A 17,667-nucleotide genomic window follows, 5' to 3' on the forward strand; every position below is an offset into this window, starting at 1 on the left:
ACATTACAAATCTGTAACGTCTTCTTTTCTTAAAGCGTTGAACGTTAAAGCGATAATGTGCGAGCGTTAACTTGCCGTTTGCAGAGATAAAAAGGATAAAACATACAAAATTAAGATCGCAAATTAATATGTAACACGTAAGATCTCGCATCCTGTTTTCTTTATTTTTTTTATAGAGAATGTATAAACGAGACAAATATTGTTCATTTAATATACTTTTTACATTGCGTTGTTTTATACAATCGTAATGTTAACACGCGAGATTGGCATTACTTTTCTATTAAGTGACGCACTGAGGAAAAATCGTTTAGTGGGCCGTTGGTCGTTTCACCTTGGATCGCTTCCAAGGGGGAACTAGTGAGGCAGTAGTGATCGATCAGAGCAGGCCAGCCTCTGCAGGTACACGCTCGTACGTGCGTTCTGGAGGTCCTTGGAGATAATGAATATGTACTGGATTACTGGAATACCGAAGAAAGATAGAAGGTATTCGTGTTGGTATAGATTGATCAGTCGGAGAACGCAGGTATACAGGGAACGAGTTCATCGGAAGGGATCGAATAGAATGATCGTCGAATAGGAGTTGCAAAGATTAGAGAAATGACGTGATATATAGATGTTCGTAATGCCACACTATTGATTGGCAGAACCAATCGCGACCTCAATATTTTTTTCCCTTTCGTCATTGATATAAAATCGGATAAAACGATATTCGGGTTTTGCCCGAATTTTATTTAAATATAATACGTGTCATTCGATTCAGAACGGCCATCTCTATTTCTCTCGGTTTCATTTAATTAGATCTAAATTAAAAAAGACGTTTATTTTCGAATACACTTCTTTACATCTGGGTGCTACTTATCACGTTAATTTAAAAAAATGATACTGATTTATTTCTAAAAGTATAAAAACAGAATAAATGTAAAAGGACGTTTCTTACTTTTAACTATTTAATTATAACGAACGTGATTTTTAAAGAGTTGTAGGATCATTGAATCAGGTATTTATTATTTAGAGTATCATGGTGGTTCATTATCGCCGAGTTTAATTATACATTGTAATCAAAATTCAAATCCCCGGAACTGATTGCATGTGCAGGACAGATATTACTGAATTGATAACATTCTATCTACGTATATTTGGATTCGCGCGCGCGCGAGAGTGCATGTCAAGGCGATAGTGTGAAGAAAAACCCGGCTTGTTTGAGAATAAAATAAACGCTCGCTCACAATCGGAGATTCGTTTAGTGCAACATATTTGGACAACCTCAATCGGGCGCCGCTCGTGTTATTCGAATAAAATCGCGTGACGCGTTTTCTGTACTAATAAATCATACGTTTAATTACGCTATCTCCATTTAACAAGCTGTCACGTACACGTCTATCTTGCCAGGGAAAATATAATCAACGATACTCCTCCGCAATTATACGATTCGGTTACACAATTCACGACACGTTCGTCATTTCGTCGCGTACTGCTCCTAACTTTTGCCACGTCGGTATCACTAAATGCATTTACACCAGTATTTATACGTGAGAGGCATTATTTAATTATTTTCGCTCAAACCATTTGACGTTTATCGTGCATCTATGTAATTGCAATTTATTAGACAGAAATGTAAACTGTACAAACTTGCATGCTGTTTCAACGAAGTTTTTAGTTCCATTGCAATAATGTAATAACGCGTGAATATATAATAAAATTGGTAATATCTTTCAAAGAAAGTTAATGCTCTGCTTTCAGAGAAATAGAATTGTCTTAACATTGGATTTTCGAAAAACCTAAATACTTAAAGATTATAATGATTCTTTCCAAGTCATGAGAAAACATTATTAGATATTTTACATGAATTTTATTGTCCGCAAAAGAAATGCATTTTCGCCTTTTGTTTAAAGAAATAAAGAATGTGGGCGAAATATCGTTGACAACATCGTGTTTTACAAAGGCTTGTAAATGCGAAATTTAGCTGATGTCAACCCTGACCGAGTTCCGAGAGGAAGACAACTACGATGAGAGAGACAGGCCGTGGAATAGACAGCGTTCCGTTGGACATCAAAGCTTAAAAGGGTGGAATCATATAATAGTTGAGTGACAGTAGTAGTGATTGACCTTGTCCGTATTTCGGTTGCAAGAGGATTGCACGTCTTCCCAAATTTTTTCGTCTGAGTGACTTTCGATTCGCCGGCATACAAAGCCTTTCATCAATTTTAAGGATTTTCAATACTTTATTACAGCAAGATGACGCGTTTGAAATTGGTAGGATAGATTTTTGTACAAATTGCGAGCAAGAAGGTAACCCAATCGATTTGTCAATTTTCAAAGCTAACTAACTTGATATTCTTTTAAATTATTTATTAATACAGTATAGTGCTTATTAATACTATAAATAGAGAAAAATAGCAATAATCGATACATCAGAACAAGCTCGTAGCGAAGTAATGTCCAAGCTATAAATAAAATATGTTAGTATATTATATAGTATCGTACAATTAACTATTCTTTCGAGTTTCTCACAGATTTCTTCTCCCTATTAAAAACAAATTATTAAAAATTGCAGTAATATTATCATGTTCTTTTTCTTAAAGCAGAGTTTTACATTTAGCCTATAACAAATCTGATTATGACTTACAATCAAACTTATTACACAGTTTCTTCTTCCTGCATGCGTTCAGTTTTGCGAAATTCTGCCTATAATCCCATTTAAAAATTTACAAGTGAGACCGTAAGGATTTAACGACGAAACGAATCTCAAGTGACGTTTTAAAAGGCTTCGCGCAAACATCGCGATGTCACGGGATATCTGTCGATCGCGGACTCATTCATCTTCGACGCGAATAACCATTCATGAACGACAGTCGGCGTGGGTGCAATAAACAAGAAACCGGTCGTTTTCTCACGTGGTGTCGCAACGCTATTTTGGTGCAATTCTTGTGTTGAGCGTCATCGACTCGCGCAAGAATACGAAACACATTCACCGTGATAGTCGCTTCGCGACTCGTAGCCGTGGGCGACTAAATCCTTGTGCAGAGAGTGCAGTCCCGCCGGATGTCCTTTCAAGCACGGACTTCTAGACGGCTTCAGTATCGAATTTCCGTAGCGATAGTTCGATGGAAAGTTCAGTAGTGAAGTTATCTAACGTTTGAAAATCGAAGCTTATATTTATCACCGAGAAGATGTAAAGTAAGTAAGTACGAAAACTTCTGGCTTCTTAATTAACCTCAAGTTTAATTTGCTAATGAGAATTTGATGTAAGCCCTATTCCAAATGTGCAAATATTTGGAAACTCGAACGTTGCCGTATACATATATATTCATCGTCGTATAAATATTTATACGTTATATATTCACTCTTTTGCGACCACTAGCGGGTTTTTCGTTAAATTTATTCACAAAGCGCGATTACGTCAATGCGTGAACCTCTGCGTAGAGCCCACCGCGGATCCAAAGCACGTGCGCTCTTGACGTCACGTGCCTCGCGTAGAGAAATGAAGAAAAAGCGGTTTTTTGAAATCTTAATGGACCTCATCGTACTTGGGTCTAGAGCGGTATTTATTTAATATCTCCATTTGTCAGGCATTAAAGGAACAAACTTTTACCCTCCCTTTCAACCGTAGATAAAAACCGTATAATCGCACGCGCACGTGCTTAACATTTTTGTGAAATTCATAATGTTTTGTTAGAATTCGTTGCGGTTGTATCTCATTTAGCCGAATTAGTTGCCGTAATTATCGTTCCTGACGAAAAGAGCGATAGTCAATTTTAAGTATTTTATTATTTTCTAATTGAAGCGTACCTATCTTAGTATAATAAAATGTTACACAACGTTACATTACGTTTTGAACTTTCCAACATTTATTTCACATTTCTGCAGTTTTCTCGGGGAAAATATAACATAAAATAGTTCGTGACAGGCTTAATAAAACATTTGGTAATCGCGGCACGAGACTACGTTGCGGCGAAACGAAATTCCGGTATTAAAGCGGAAAATGCGCTCTCGCCCAGGGGGAATTCTGGTTGGCCGCTTCGGGATTATCAAAAATTTCTCCGTTCGAGCTCGTGAGATTTTCGCGTAAAATTTCGTATCGCAGAAAGATCAAAGAGACCGATAAGTACATTATATAAATACATCTTTGCTCCCGCAGCTTATCTGCATAGCGTGGGGAAATTCAACAGCCATTTTGCTCTTGGAAAAGTAATCTGAGTACGACTGAAATTCACGTTGGTATTCTTGACGTAACATTTATAGAGAATAAAAAAAATCAGGCTTTGACGACGTCACTTAATCAATACAAATACGATCTTGTTTGTTGTTTGTAGTTCGTTTTTATGAACATATGTGCTTTAATATTTGATTGATACATTCTATAGATATTAACAGATGAACCTTAGATGGATTCGGATAAATTTTGCAACAAAAATTTAATGGTAATTAAAGAAACAAGTAGCATAATATTTATTACAGTACAATTGAATATATATATTAATAGAGTATTTTTTTTATATTAGAAAGATCAATTTTCGTTCCGCGAGAAATACCTTTAGCGCATGCTTTTTCTTCAACTGTTTGAGTTTCCTTCTGGAAATTATTTTCTGACAGAATTAATTTTCATTGACATTGCTCCTGCGCAAGTTTTATTCTCGCAAACTAACAATGAAATGTATTCTTATTTTAAAGTTTATTTACTTCGAAATAACTTTCGTTTCTTTCTTTCTCTTTTTCTCGAATTTACATACGAAATCCGGATTGTTGCTATTTTACGGGCTATACACGTGTCATGAACGACATCCACGAACGCGACTACAGAAACTGTAACAAACATTAACATACATACATGATGTTTGTGGGAAAAGTTTACAAAGAAAATTACACAAATACACGGCATTCATAAGACATGAGATGAGAAAAATGCTGAACAAACAAATTTGTCACATTTGAAATAAAAAACAAAACATCCGTTTTGCTCTTAGGATTGCGGTCCGTTTTATATTACTTATTGCTCGTGTATTTTGAACTCGCATATATATCAAAAGTGTCAGAATTTTGCCAAACGAGAAATGTCCGATAATAGCGTAAGAAAAGTTGCATCGATAAGCCCGTCGCGAGATAAAGTAATTAATTACTTCACGAAGAGCGGCGAATATCGATGGCAACCGGATAATTGTTTTTCCGTGAGGCGACTGTGTAGAATATTGGAATTTTTTCACCCACGATGGAAAATTTATTTCGTTAGAAACATTCCACCGTTTGTCTCGAGAATTGTGCCGGTGATAGCGAGAAACGTAGTTTTAGTTCTTTGTCGACCGAAAAATATGATAATGTCTGATAGAGTAAGCATGGCATCTTGTACCGATTTTATCTTCCAAAAAAGAGTAATCGCATCTAGTAATTCTAACTTTTCCAGATTTAACTTTAATAAAGGTTGGTTTGTTAATCGATTTATTCCAAGTATAATTAGAATCTAATTTGGAAAAATTACATATCAAATCAAGTTCAACATATACTGAAAAAAATATAGGAAATAAAACTATAACACGCATAGCTGATTGAATTATAATTTCCCGATTATTATAATTGTCCCTCACTTTTTTAATCGACGCTGCAATTGATATCGCTCGCACAAACTTAACACGTATATGTAGACTGAGGTGAAGTGATGACAGGATGGCACTTTAATTAACGAGCCATTCAGTCGCGGTACTCTCGTTATGAAATCTAGAAATGTGTAGGCGGGAGCATTTGCTCAAAGATGGTTTCAAGCACGGTCGATTCATATCAAGTCGAGTCGCGTTTCGCGCGGCCACATTCATTTATTTTCCTCCCGTTCCTTTTTTTTACGACTAGTATAAACTTGTCTTTTTTACGATACGTCTATTTTATACGAGGTTTTTTCCGGAAATTGCTTATACGCGACAGCGCTGGATATGTTTCTTTATAGTCGAGGTAGACTAGGTAGGCTACTAATTGGCTGCACAAAATTGAAATGGTTACCCGTTCAGACGATTCGTATAAGTAAGTCAACCTAATAAACTTCCTCTTTACCTTATTGCGTGCACCAACGCTGGCTACAAGTTACTTTAATAGGTTAAATGCGACTATACATACTCTTTAAAATGTAACACACGTGTGTGACCCTTTTGTGCAATATTTTGAAACATCTCGCAGTATTAATTGGCGATAAAAATACGACATGAAAAAAAGGTGTTAAGCAATGTAATTAAAGAGCAGTTTTTTATGTTTGCTAAACAACTTTTGAATGGACCGTCACGCGTCATTCACAGGACGATATCGTGAATCGAATTCCCGAAGCGAGTTTATTCGCACTTGATGCTCGTAAAACACAGCGAGGCCCATAAACCAATCTCACTTTTCACTTTTGCTCATTCTCAAAAGAATTCCCGTTCGCGCGAAAGCTTTTTCGCGTCTTCAATAGCAACGATCGAAAGAAAGTCTTTCAAGTTACCATTAATCGAGAAACATTGCCTCGGGTGAGATCTGTAAATTTATCTTTTTCCAATATTGCAATACTGAAGCGTCGCGCATCTACTTTTACTCGATATCACTGCGTAAACAGTCGTCGTGCATTATTAGAGCCGTTTGCAAAAAAAAGAGACGTAGGATTTCAAAAACGCCATTAGATAGGACCGCATCTTATTGTAATTTTGTGCTTCATCTAATGAACGTTTTGTTAAATATTATCCTTTGAAATATTATAGCTCGTGGCATTTCAAGGTGAAGGAGGCGCATTTTACATCATAAAATAGGTATCATATTATCATCGCTGGGTGGAAACAGCAGTGAAAATGTGTAATGCGCGGGAGGAATCGGTCGCGACACGCGCCCACTCTCCCGCGCGTTATTCGCGTCTCGGCGCCTTCTCACCTTCCGGCTTGCCGGTTATCGGAGTCCAAGGTCGACAGACCTTGATGAAGTCGGCCGACATGATCTATACATGTTGATGGACTGAGGTAGACAGCGTGCGTAGCTATCTGGGGGCAACAGATGCTGGAGGGGACAAAGGAGGTATATAATGATTGAACTTTCCGCAGGGATGACTGATCCGCACAGTCATATGGGCTTAGCAAACCCACGGACCCGAGCTCAATACACTACGGACAATCGCATACCTACATTTACAAGTCATATATACACACGTTTTTTATTTGTAGCTGTGCAATAAATATTCAAGGAAAAATGAAAGCGGGATACAAGAATCTTAATTTGAGAATATGAAAAATAAGAACAATACGTGTTATGGAGCAGGATAGCAAAAGCTGAAGCTCGTTCTTTATTTATGTCTTTTAATAAAAAAAAATAACGATTGATACTGCTGATACCACAGCATGGATCCCGATCGTGGAGAGAAAGAAAAAGCTGCTCTCTTCTTTCTTTCCTCTCCTCGCGTCTCTCAATCCGGAGCTCAGAACGGCGAATTTTCCTTCTACCTTCATCCATTCCATTCGTTCGCGCGGCTCCCTCCCTCTAGACAGCAGCCGGCGGCGGCACCCTCTCGGAAAATGAAAAGGCCCCTCCACCGCCACCCGAGTTTTCCCCAGTAACGATCGGTTCCCTTGCCCGGGGTACGAATAGCGGATTGCACGACGCCGGTCCCTTCCTATCCCCGCCGCCCTACGGCGATCCCTCGGTCTTCCTCGATCCCTCGTGCGATCTCCCTTCTCCTCCCTTTTCTCCTACTCCTCTTTCTGGCTACAGGCATGGATTATAGTTGCGTGGTGCCCCATTCGTCTGGTCTTTCGGAGCGTCGCGTCGATTCGAGAATTGCGCGTGCATTTAATCCCGCAGAACGAATGACGAGATTCTGATATACCTCGATAATAATCTACGCGTTATACCGTACATTTCATGAATATTAAATTTCCTAATTAAACAGAAAACAATTATGTAAGAGATTATTCTATGGAGAACTAGAATTTTATCTTTTATTCAAATAAAAAAATAGGATGAAATGAGTATTAATGCGAATGAAAATGGGAAAACATTCATATTTGTTATCGTATATATGAAAACGATACTCGGTAATAATAATTATGACTATTATTTATACATGGAAAGCTATCTCACGGGTATCATCATATAGTGACAATCTAGCTACAATTATCTGCATTATTCGATATTTGTTGTATACAAAAACATAATCGTTCAATAGCTGTAGCGAGCAACCGCTGATTAATTCTCCCAGCCGCATTTCCGCGGGCATATCTGCACAATCGCAATATTTACATTATATAATCCACGTATTTCTGATAAAGCTCACGCGTTCGATATATCTATTGGGTACGGACTATCCATACACCTCAGCTTACTGGCCACGTGCACATATACATATTGGAATCTGTTTCATTATTTATCGTGCACGTATTTTATCCCTAACTCGAAAGAGTACGTTTAAAATCGTGACGAGAGAGCTCGTACAACGCACTGCAACTTTTCTTTTCTTTTTTGAAGAAATTTTTACGTGAAAACATATTGAGAAAAGATATACTGTAAAATTTAATATTCATGAAATGTACGGTATATTATCGAGGTATATAAAAACATACGTATCTTTATTGAAAATTTTATTTCACGCTATGTGTAAGTAATCAAGCATAACTGATTGAGATAATAAAAGAAAAGAAAATATATGTTCTAACATTTTATTTTCTCTTTCGCTCGCTTATTTACTCTCAAAGCTTACAATCAGATTTTCTTTCGGATATTAATTATTGCATCACATTAATTATTGCAACTACATGCACAATTCATCGAGATTTATAGATATTAATAAAAATGATACGCATTAATCATGTAGACATGCGTATTAATACATGTAGACATTACTAGCAAAATATTTATTATAATCTCGCAATGCATATATATATGCAAGTGAAAATGATCGTAAAAGTAGAATCGCGATACTGAACCGCCGAGTATAAATATGCGAGAAATAACATTTAGAAAATCTCCTTCGCAAATCGCAAAATATTATTTCTGTCGTAATTATAATTGGATATGAAATAATATCACATTAAGAAAAGAGTGAATTAAATTGAAACAATAATTCGCATCACTCATTACGGAAGTAATAAAGTGACGCAAAATTATTACGTCGGAAAATTATTTCTACGATATTTAATACGAAGATTATAATTTATTAATTAATGAGGATCAAATTGAAGTCTCGAATGCTATTTAATCTTCAGTTGCGATTGCTATAAAGTATTGCCATAAGTGCGTCCTAGGAATCAATATCACGTTTATCATGAAACTCGATGAAGCATAGCTATTATAACTTTCTAGACATTATCGCATAAAATTTATGTCGAAGAATATTATTATTTACGACTTCTTGAGACGTTAATAAGATACTGTAGAGTATTAATAAACAGAGTTTATATTCTCCGTTATTTTGCAACGTATCCATAAAATAAAAAGATATCGTTCATAACGCAGTAAGATAATTCATTCCGCTGTGAAATAAAGGCTCACGCGCAATTCTGGAAATTTAAAAAAAAAACAAAAGAAAAGGTTATCTCAGATTAAAAAAGTATAATAATTTTTTTGTCCATATGTGTATGCGACGGATTTTCGCATTATTTGAAATGTATTTGACACTTTTATATGCATATATAAATTTAGCGTTAGGCAAAACTATTCTTTATTTTCGTTTTGTTATATTACATTGGTTATTATTCTTCCCGTTAGATAAAGCCCGCTTCAATACACGTTGCGGAGATAAATCTTAGTTTCTTTCAAACCACGCGCGATGCTTCTCCGGTTGGATTCGGCCAGCTAGATTCGTCGAAAGTTATCGGTGCAATTTGTCCACTATATCTGTCGAACGGTCCAGCCCTGTCTCCATCCTTTGGCAATCCCCACTGCGTCTCTCTTTGCAACCACCAGCCGCCAGCCGAACGCCCACACGTCTTTCCGTCGAACGAGCGCGCTGCGCTGGAGCGGCCGCAGTAATCTTCTACTACTTGTACGCGCAGCCGCGATCGCGACTACTTGGGGGGATGCGCGCGCTCAGCCGGCTTCGACTACTGGGACTCGCGGCGCGCAAGTAGTAACGGACCCATCAGTACGAGGCACGCTCTCGCGAGGAGCGCACCTCGTTCACGGGGAAGAATACGCTCACTTTCATCGCTTCCAGCCTAGGCGCGCAACTGGTGATCGATTCGCACTTCCGGCGCGGGTCGACCCCCTCCGATACACGGCGGTTCGTCAAGGTCGCTCGATCGAGAACCTAAAGTAGATCGCGCAATTAGCAAAATCACAGCGCGGGATAAGCTTTGCTTATTTTTCGCGACACGTCAATGAACTTTTTTTGCCTTGTGTGTAGCGAATGTTGATATATATCGTATTTTTTTTTAATCGCGCAGTCTTGTCTTTCAAGTTCTGTTGTGCTGACTTTCGTTTTCACGTAACGCGTTGCGAGAATTATCGGAGGAAAGAATCAGGAGTTCATTTTCGTGTAAAATCTGCTTTTTAATGTGAGTTTTATTTTATTATCCGCTGTGCTTGTGAAACAAGCTATTAAAGTTTGATTTATTAACACCTGTCATGTTCAGTCTATTAAAGTCATCGGAGTTGTCTGTTGGAAATCATCGTTGTGCAATATAATTAGCATGAAACTAATTAACATCAAAGGGAACGCTGCATATCATCACCCTCGATCATCTTCAACCGCATTTAATTGATTTGTCGCAACAAACAGACACACATGCGAAACTTTCGGCAGGAATCTCCAGTGAGTTTTCACACATACATGAAGGAAAAATCGTATTTTTCGTAAACAGAACGCGAACGCATGACGAGGATGTAGGTAAAGACATTAAAGTTTCATAAATGAAAAGTGGCTGACATCGGTAATTTAATATAAACGTACTAGTTCATAAACAATTTTAACGGCGGTATATTCTACGAACAATATCAAAATCCTGCACATCAGCTCGATGCATCTCGTAGATCGGAAGAGATATAAAATATTTCCGTTTTTAATATTCTCGCGAATATCGAGCGACCTAACATGCTTCGTTCTTGAGCACGCGATATATGTATGAATAAGCTTAAAAGCAATATCGTGATTTTTAGACGATACTCTTGTAGATGTAAAAACATGAATGTGGCGATTATGCATTTTGCGTACATTCTAGTATATTATTCCCACACCCCAGCGACACATTATAATTTTATATGCATACTTTGAGCAAATCCCAAACGTTGCAACATAAATTGCAAGCATTCAAAACGCGTGAAAAATTTCGATAGCCGAATTCTTTGTGCGTTAACGTCTGTTTCTACTTGTGAGCAGCTTTTGCAGAGAATGCGATGCAAATTCCAGTAGCTCGTCTATGTAACGTTCCATGGAAAAGTTTGAAATTGCTCGCAACCCTGCAAACAATCTCAATCGATCGAGAACTCTTAATCCTGGATATATTTGAAACAAGATAAAGCGCTCAATAACGACGAGAAAATTATTTTCGAAAATAAATTATATAGAAGTTCTGGTTATACATTAACTTTATTTTACTTTAGTGAAAGCTGTATTTGTTAAGAATTATCTCAGGTAGATTATTTTTAGTGTTATCGATTACAATTTAATCATTCACGCAGTAATAATACTATATATCTTTATTTCTTTAATAACGGTTAATAACGATGTACAGAAAATGGTTTTTGATGTTTAGAAAATGGTTTTTCTGCGAAATCGCTGGTCCTGTTTTAATTTTAACGATCGTTTCATAATAACAGCTCGAGCCACACGCAATTAGAGACGTCTTTAGACTCGGCAAAAAGTTCAATCTTATTTCTAGAAAGGTTTTAGCGCTTTAATCTCGCACCAACAAAAACGAGAAGAGGAGAAGGGAAAAATTTTTAATCTCGAGCCAGATTCTTCTTTTTCACGTGAGAAATATGTGATGAAAATCCATTTATTTACACTCGATATTTTTCGCGAATATCGCATTATTATGTTCCGATTTAAATCAAGACCACCGCGGGAAATGGAACAAGTGTTTCGTATACTTCGTTCCGTTGAAAGAAGCTTATTCGTCAGCACAGTAGGATTAACGACCGAGCGCGATTAAAAGTTTTTCGCTGAATACAGTTTGTAGCATTACGCTTCTTATCTCCTGATGTGTAACGATCAATTTAATACGACATTCGTTATTAAGGCGCGCAACTGGTGATAGTTTTAAACTTCCATTGCAAAGCTACTTCGATTGCGCAACCATTGTTGTTAAAATAACGCCACATCTCTATCTCTCTCGTGACAGGTCAATTGCTCACGGTATATATTGCACCATGATATGAATCAATATAGAACACCCATTGGCAAATAGCGTGATATGGGTACGATACGGGCGAACCATCAAATAAACTGCGAATAAAATTGAAATGTTTGTGAAAAGGTATATCGTTAAAAAAATATTGTTTCTTTATTCATGTGACATTTATCTGTCGCAAAGTTTTTTTTTTAACATCGTCTCTGTCGCCACGATTTTACGTCGCGCCTACATCCTCGAATTTTAATTCTGTATAACGTTACTATATTATCGTCGCACAATTTCCTGCTGTTCGCATTTCATCGCGCTCGCATTCTCGAAACAGCGTCACACCGTATTATCAGTGTCGCTATTATACATATATTACGTCACATTAGCAGTCTGAAATTTAATCACGGAAAAAATGTATTGTTTCATGGAAGCTCCCTCGTCATGGTTTCCACGTGGATTACCGAATCGATCGATTGATTAGTCGAGAATTCATCGGTCCCTTTCGCTAGTCGATTTTCACCGAGTGAACCGTTCGGTTTGCCTTCTTTCGGGCTCTAGTAGTCGCGGATAAAATTGATCAGGGGTTAGAGGTAAAGAGACCGCGCGAAAACGAAACCTCGGCGGGAAGACATGAGCGGGGTCGGCTTTTTGGCGACCGTGAAGACGTTCGCGCCGGGCGGACGTCGCCGGCGACGCTGCGAGAAGCAGCAGAAGGTCCTGGAGCTTCCGCCGGGCTACGGGATGCAGCCGGATGTTGTACCCCCCTGGGATACGGCGCCTCCTATCACGCCACCCGCTGCATTTTTGCCACCAGGCTACAAAAAGGGCTTTCCAGGTGAGCTCTCTGCGCGCGACCCGAACAAAAGCGTTCTTACCGCGAGAAGGAGGTTCCTTCCTTGGACTGAGATAAAAAGATTTTGCCGTGAAAAGATGTCCCAATGTGAGAGCGTTCAAGAAGAGAAATTATTGTAAACTCGGATCTCTGGGATAGTACACGCATCTTTGTCTCTCGACATATCATTCCAACGGTACGAGCTTTTCAAAGAATAATACTATTTTTATTTATATTAATATGTGATCGCATACGTATCTATATATCTTTTTTTATTATTCTTATCTATTGATTTAGGCGATTTAATTAGAATATGACAAGGATATTATTATAAATAGCGAATGCGGTGACCTTTTCTCCAGTATTTAATTTTAACGAATTATATATCGAGAGGTAACCTGATCACCAAAGTGTGCAGACTAATTTCTGGGTAACATGCGAGGGTGTTAATACCAATATAAAGCATTACGCATTAAGCGTTATGCGTTATTTAATTATAAATACAGTGAATTAATTACATTGCACATTGAACTTTGATCATCAATTATAGCACACAGCTGGAGAAGCAGCTTCTCTTTTTATCTCATTATATTTATAAATTTCATTTTAATAATATGACCATATAATCTTTTTGTCAATTTTATCAATAATTTTTATTAATTTAATCAATCTTTAATTAAAGTTGACGATAAAATTTACTGATATTTTAAATTTATGCATCGAAAATTTATGCTTCCAGCAGTTTACGCTCTATGCTACTTACAAGTCGAATTTAATTTATTAATAAATGAAGATTAATTGTAATTTTATATATGTTAATGATGATTTAAACGCGGTAAAGAAGTTTAATTTGATGCTGGCCGATTTGAGTCCACGATGGAATCTCCTTTTTTCAACTTCCGTAAGAAGCATCTTGCTAATATCCGGCTGCTCGTTATCGTTCATTATATCGATTAAACCCGACGCAAGGAAATAGAACGTGGTTGACGCTGTGGGTTGACGCGATTGATGACTGCGATAGATTCCCCTCTTATTTAGGGAATGGGAGGCGAATTCGAGAGAGGATAGGTAACTCGTAATTGGAGAAAATCGTTTAAATGAGACATTTTCCGCGACGTTTCTGAGATCGCGTTATCATAAATCCCCTCGAGGCAACTTCACCGCGCGTTTCTTGCTTAATCTTTATCGCACTTCGCACTATGTTGCGTGGCTCAGCTTTTACTTCCTCTCCGCGTTGCTCTTGGGCGCATCTTTCCCGCATAGAGTAACGCGATTGTCGCAGAAGCGCGGCATGAGAAGAGTGATGGTAACGCTTTTTTCGCGAAACCTTTATCTCTACGAGTCTGGTTACTTTGTCAGAAACAACAGTAAGTGCACCGTTATGTATTGTATCTTTTTTTACTGTTTATATTTTCTCTGCTTTCTTTTTCTCACTTAGTATTACGGAAAAGGTACATCTATATCTCCCCTTTTATATCCGTCTTTAATTGCTTCGGAGGAAGTTATCACGCAGGCCTTAAACGATTTCGAGTCGATTAACTCCCTCTGATTTCGCGAACTTATTCCGTTTAATCCCGCAACTTACGGTATCGCAGAGACAGATAGTGAACTTTCGCTGCCGGCGCGGAGATGGGAAAAGATTCGCGATCTGATTTCCAGCTGCGCGATTCAACTTTTACGGCAAAAATTTGATCGGAAATTTTCCAATTGGTCGCGCAATCGACTCACAACGTCTACGTCTCGAAATGATGATAGAGATGTTGTTGACCCGAGGCAATGGCAATGGCAAAAGACATTCGTGAGATGAGAGTTTCAAGATCACGTCGAAGGAAATTTTCTCGCTGCCATTTTTCTGCGGTTTGATCATAAGTCGTGCGAATTACGATTTTCTCTCGAGCCGATAGCCGCGTGCAGCTGTCGATACAAATAAAAGAATTGTTAATAAATCACACAAATTTTACATTAATAGGAATTCAATTGAAAGCTGCAGAAATATTAAATGTTGCACTAATGTTGTTGAAGAATTGCGTTATATATATTTATATCACAAATATTACCTAACATTTAAAATTTAAAGGAAGGAAAATAAATACATGAACTAAATAAATTATTTAATATAGAAATATATTGCTTAATAATTTTTTAATAATATTAACTAACATTCATGATCTTTCACGCAAAAAAGATACTCTATCATCAATTATATTAACTTTGTTAGAAGTTTTTTAGCATTAATATCTTCATATTTTCTCGACGTGATGCGATAACGCGCACGAGCTCCGAATAATTCATAAGCACGTGTAAGATCTCGGCCGAATCTTCTGGCGATTAGGTCGAGGCCGGTGATTTTCTCTCTGTGGCCGGCACCTTGCTCGTCCCCCTCGGATCTGCCTGGAATTTACCGAGATTATTAACGTCGAACGCGGTGACAACTGGGTCGAATTTTTCATTGATGAATCATGAGGCGCCGCGCCGTTCGCATGTTCCTCGAATTTCGAAGCGTGTGCGTCCCAGTTTCCTCTCGCGTTATTTCTCCCTCCGTCCCTCCTTCTCTCTCTTGTCCGGCATCGCTAAAATACGATATCTGCATCGCTGACGATAAATCCACGCAATATTTTGTGCGTCTTCGTTCACAACATTTTGACTATTTTGAGTGACCACTTCGTGTCCTTCTGACACGAATAATATCACTCGTGAAATGACGACACTTCGCACAGATGATTAAACTATGCGGAAGTCATGCGGAACTATTGCACCCGAGGGAGCCAGGTTGTCAGAACGTGGAAGTAATGAATGCACCTATTTTCCAAGCCAAAACGTAGTACATTAATATTATTTAAAGTAAAATTGGAAGAATTATACTCCCTTGTATTCTTCCTTACCTAATTTTCTTATCTCCGCTTATCTTAATAGCTTTAAAAATTTCGCGAAAATTATCGTTTTTATTATTTTAATGTGAGAAAGGAGAGCCATAAATTGAGAGCCAAGGAAACACGGAATTTTTATATCGCGCTAAGAGTGTTTAGAAAATAATTTCCATGTTGATTGACGGCTATGAGAAATACGCGGATTTTATTTAATATCTCTGGAAGGAGTAACACGAAGTCTGCGAGTAGGCGGCACAAAAAATGGCTTCACGATAACTCTTTGTGCGAGCAGTATCGCGGATCCCGTCGAGATGGATTATAATGTTCCGCGCGTTCCTGCTTTGCGCTGAAACAGAAATCAATATCGCGTGCAGATTTCAGGTACTTGGGCTCTTTATCTGATCATTACGATGATGGCTATTGTATAACGTAAAGACTCGATCGAAATATTCACGTAAATTATACCCACTCATGATTCGCAGATACTTGGCGTATGATAAATGAGCTTTTTATGCTTGCACGTGGATTACACTCGGCGCGATGTGGACCGCGTTCAATGTTGCTTGTTTTTCCAGGCTTTTTAATCCCACGTCTGGAATTCATAATAGATATCGGTGATATTTATGCACTCTACGAAGAAGCGCGGAATTAATGTTTGAAAAATTTATATACTTCTATATACAGCTGTACTTCGCAGCTTCTAACAATGCAAAGTTGAATATTATTTCTGAATATGCCATTTCTTAAAAACCTAGCATATTTGAGATGACATTACCGATTATAGTTATGAACTTTAAAGACATTTCGCTAAAGCTGTTATTAATAAGAAATAAATCAAATGCATTTTAAATCCGTAATTTAAATTATGCCTATTTAAAATCCGTATTCCTACGTTTTTTGGATTATTTTTGGATCGACGCTACAGGCACATGTGTATATAATTCACGAATGACCCAACCACAAACTTTTATTTAACTCGTGCCCTTTTCTGTAACCGCTCGACAAATATTCGTGCTTATAGTCTTTTCAGCGTAACATAAGCGTGACCGTTTAAATAGATCGGCAGCCAGTTTGCTCGTACTTGGATCAGAAAAATCATCGGCGCCATCCGCATTTTTCTGTCGCCCACGTTAGGATTCCGTCACGTGGAATAGCTGCAAATTCTATCGCTGTGCTATTGTGTTAAATTGTTTATATAAAATTGTTGATGAATAAGATGGAAGTAATTGAAATAGCGAAACAAGAACGCGCTGCAATTGTTGTTTAAAAATACTGTCTAACAATATAAATCGACAGTTTTCATTATAGATAAATTTGTGTTATTTTATTAATAGACACATTATTATCTAAAGCATATACATATATTTTTATGGATTTTAAATATATGCATGATACACATATATAATTCATGCAACGATTTGTAAATAAGAATGTTCTTTAATCGCACCTCGGCGCTGCGAGCGAAACGGTGTCGCGCCGTCCGTAATTAGCGCTGTAATTACTTGGATAGTCGGATAGTGTGCATAATTATCGCCCCGGTAATTATTGATAAAATCCCACCCTTCGCCGGTCGGACTAATCCGGTACGGATATGAGCACTTGCGTCCGTAAGATTCGCGGAAATTGTTTCTACCTTGGATTAATTCAATGCCCGCACAATTTCTAGCCGCCACCGGCGCTTTCGCAGCTTGCTGCA

At 37.9% G+C, this 17,667-nt stretch overlaps 2 protein-coding genes and 1 long non-coding RNA gene across 12 annotated transcripts in view; 2 read left to right on the plus strand and 1 right to left on the minus strand.

Moving 5' to 3' along the window:
- Positions 1 to 17,667, plus strand: part of LOC139821224 (phosphatase and actin regulator 2) — a 211,398-nt gene that overhangs the window by 159,259 nt on the left and 34,472 nt on the right. The window lies entirely within an intron of this gene.
- The window catches only part of Bnb (bangles and beads), a 204,465-nt gene that overhangs the window by 113,315 nt on the left and 73,483 nt on the right, over positions 1 to 17,667 (plus strand). The window lies entirely within an intron of this gene.
- Positions 15,212 to 16,559, minus strand: LOC139821232 (uncharacterized). The gene is made up of 2 exons (XR_011734215.1): positions 16,441 to 16,559; positions 15,212 to 16,317 (listed from the first exon to the last, which is right to left on the minus strand). It is a non-coding gene; the product is annotated as an uncharacterized lncRNA (long non-coding RNA).

Source organism: Temnothorax longispinosus, chromosome 10, assembly GCF_030848805.1.
Source record: "Temnothorax longispinosus isolate EJ_2023e chromosome 10, Tlon_JGU_v1, whole genome shotgun sequence".
Classification (NCBI taxonomy): Eukaryota; Metazoa; Arthropoda; class Insecta; order Hymenoptera; family Formicidae; genus Temnothorax; species Temnothorax longispinosus.